The following is a 3,870-nucleotide window of genomic DNA, read 5'->3' as shown; positions in this document are numbered from 1 at the left end:
GTAATCTGGTTGTTGCTCTATACTTTGGTTCATACGATACGACATCACTTTGTTGCTGTGGAATTACTACTGCTACCAATAACAGCATTTGAGTTGTGTTTGTAACAATCCAAATCACTTCACATATTATTTCAGCCATTTCTTGAAGAGCCTTTGTGTCGTGTCCTCCCCCTACCCCACCGCCCTGCGGAAGTGTATAAACATGAGGTAGACCTTAAGTGGTGCAGCAGGGAAATGCTTGACTAACAAGCAGAAGGTTGCCAGTACTATATCGGGCAGCAGCGATACAGGAAGATGCTAAAAGGCATCATCTCATACTGCACAGGAGGAGGCAATGGTAAACCCCTCTTGTAGTCTACCAAAGAAAACCACAGGGCTCTGGACACCAGGAGTCAAAATTGACTTGACGGCACACTTTACCTTTTACTTCACAAAAACAGACAATTGTGTTTAGCACAACAAGGGCGATGCTGTTATTCTGAAGAGATTATACCAGGATTACAAATTGGTCAGCAACACTGTTTACTATCTAACAAAGCAGATGTGTCCTATCTACACAAATTGTTTGCTAGTCAATAACTGATTTTTTGATAGGCAGTTAATTTAATCTATTTGAATAACTATTTAACCACTCAACTTTTGCTAAGCATAAACTAGGGCTTCATAACTTTGGCCCTTCTGCAGATGTTGGACTACAATGCTCATCATTCATGACTATTGGGCACTGTGGAAGGGGGAGTATGGGGGTTGTAGTCTTAACAGCAGCTGGAGGGCAAAAGTTGTACAACCCTGGTAGAGATGGTGCTGGTGTAGATTCAGCGTTAGCATATGTTATCCTAGCTTCTTTATAACCTATATACCAAATACTACTGGCTAGTTCACACAACTGAAACAAACCCATGAGTAAGTGCTCATGTGTGCAAGGGGGAAAATAAGTGATGTCAGGTCGACACCATGCCAACCCACCATCTACCTGGGCTCCTGAATCTTGGATCTGAAGCTGTTGGTCCTGGGTATACATTGCTGATTTCCCCCCTGGATTCCCATGACCACACATATGAATACAAAGGACCATTTACCAAGAAGGAACTTGTGAGCCACTGTGATATAAGCTCTATTCATGTTACATTCAACACTTGTACAATGAGTGTATAGTGTACACAGGAACAGTTCTGTACACAGCTACACGTTATATTGAGGATGGGTATAATTGTGAATTTCCTATCTATAACATGCATTTGAGGGGGTCTGTGTACCCAGGTTTACTTTCAAAGTGAACACAGTTATTCACACAAAAGCATATATGACTGTACTGATTTTATGTACACTCATACAACATAATGTCTGAACAGGGCTATAGTGGTTGCCTAGAGCTGGGAAGATCCAAATCACTGCAATCCAAAGCTTGCTGCCTGACCTTAAGCCATCTACCATTGCTTCACCTAACCCACCTCACAGGTTTGTGAGGATAAAGTGAGGGTGAGGGAAGAATCAAGCTCATTGAAGAAAGGGTGGGATTACACACACACACACACACATGACTTGTGCATATAACTACTACGTGATCCACCTGTTCCTATGATTCTATCAAGTCAATCATTCCTCTGCCTCCCTGGACTTCTGATAAGTCAGCAAATATTCTTTTTTGTCCTTTTAAAATATATTTGCTGCCCTTTCAGTTAAAAGATTCCCAGGGCAGCTTGCAAGAATGATAAAGCATTTACATCATAATTATCAGGTGAAAAGGTAGCAGCCCCAGGGATGCTCACAGTGTGAAGATACTGTGCTGTCATCATGGCAAGGCCAAAAATGGTTGGATAGACGAATGTCTGCTGTACAGTGAAATCCTATGCAAGTTTATGCAGCAATAAGTCTGAGTTGCAAAGGAAGCGGAGTCCAACCATTGGTCCAGCTAGCTCAGTATCTTCTACACTGATTGGCCGCAGCCCTCCAGAGTCTCGGACAGATCTCTACCAGCTCTACCTGGAGATAGTAAGGATTAGGACCTTCTGCATGAAAAACAGTTGCCCTTCCACTGAGCTAAGGTCCTTCCCCAAAGAAGGCTGGGTGCAGGATTCAAGTCAACAACTTCACACCAATCTATCATACTTCCCTGAATAGAAGGCAACTCTGAATTTAAGACAATGCCTTAAAAGAGAGGTTAAATACCTGCATTTACCCAAAAGAGAGATGACTCCAAATTTAAGATGACACCACTCCCACCCCATATTTAACAGGAAGGAACTGGGGGAAACTCATCTTGGATTCGGGTAAATATGGCAAATGAGATTCTTGCTCCTCAGCCAATGAGTTCCTTAGTGTGGGGGTTCCCAACCTCGGGTCCCCAGGTTGACCCGAGCTCCTATCATTCCCAGCCATGATGGCCAAAGGCTGTAATGTTGGAGAGAGGTATTCCGACAACCTGGGGATCTAAGGCAGGGAATCCCTGCCCTAAGGGATAGCATGGAAAGAGTCCCATGGGGCTTGTGACCCAACACATGTGCGCAGGCAGGACTGTCCTTAGATGCCCTGCTGGGGTGTGGGGCCTGGGGCAAATCAGCCAGTGCGGGGCCCCCCACAGTTAATTATAATAGGGGTTAAAAGAGCAGGGCCTGGGGCGGTCGCCCTGCTTGCCATGCCCAAAGGACAGCCCTGTGCGCTGGGTTGCAGCCTTCATCAGTATCTTATCCATCACTTAGATAACATGCATATTCTGTGCCAGTGCAGTTCTGCATGGAAAAGAATCAGAACTCAAAACACCCCCCAATACACCCAATGGACCTCCCCAGCTCTCAGGTATTTTAGTTTGTTGGTTGCTACTTGTGCTTATTAGTTACTTTTCTAAGTGTTTGTTTATGTATTTGTTTTAAGGATTCATAGCCCACCTTTCCTGTTAGAAACAACCCCTTGGTCCCACTAACTTCAGTGGGCTTGTTCCCATGTTAGTGTGCACACTTATTGGTAGTGAGCCCATTGAACATTGTGGGATTTATTTCCAAGCAAGCATGCAAAGAGTTGCACCATTAGCCACTAGATGACACATGCACTGCAATTTGTAATGTTAACAAGACAATTAATTAAATGCAATTAAATCAACATATTAGAGGGCAGGATCCCAGCTAACACAGTGACATGAACCAATGTGGTGTAGTGGTAAGCACTAGCGGAGCCAGACCATGGGAGGCCCATGTCCAGCTGCCACAGCCCCGCTCACCCCGCCCCCTACATCTTACGTCAGACATGGGTGGTTAGCCACACCCCAGCGTCCGAGAGATATGGGGTGTGTGGTCTGGCGGCCCCGTTCGGGAGATAGATCCAGGCTGGCACTGCATTCACAGCACAGCCAGGAGCGGCTCTTCTCTGCCTTAAAGGCAGGGAGAGCCACTTCTGGCTGTGCTGCAAACTCAGGGCTGGACATCCAACTCCCAAACGGGGCCACGCAGCCCCATTCGGGAGCTAGATTAGTGCCAGTGCTGCATTCGTTGCCCCCGCTCAGGAGCTAAACCAGCACCCCCTGTGTCTGATGTCAGATGCGGGGTGTGTGTGTGTGTGTCTGTGCCATGAGGCGTGGCCCCTGAGGGGTGGCGGCCCAGGTTCTTTGAACCCAGTTGCCCAATAGTGGCTACACCCCTGGGAAAGAGTATTAGACTAGAACTGAGGAAGCCCTGATTAAAATCCCCACTCAGCCACAAAGCTCACAGTGTGAATTTGGGCCACTCACCATTTTTCAGTCTAACCTAGGGTTGTTGTGAGAATAAAATGAAGGGTGGGGAGCCATGTATGTTGCCCTGAGTTCGTGGAAGGAAAGACTGTGCCGTTGAGTCAGTGTCTGCTATAAGATAGTCCCTGTAGGGCAGAGTGTCTTAACTT

This window comes from Hemicordylus capensis, chromosome 4 (genome assembly GCF_027244095.1).
Source record: "Hemicordylus capensis ecotype Gifberg chromosome 4, rHemCap1.1.pri, whole genome shotgun sequence".
NCBI classification, from domain to species: domain Eukaryota; kingdom Metazoa; phylum Chordata; class Lepidosauria; order Squamata; family Cordylidae; genus Hemicordylus; species Hemicordylus capensis.
This window is presented reverse-complemented; position numbering follows the sequence as displayed.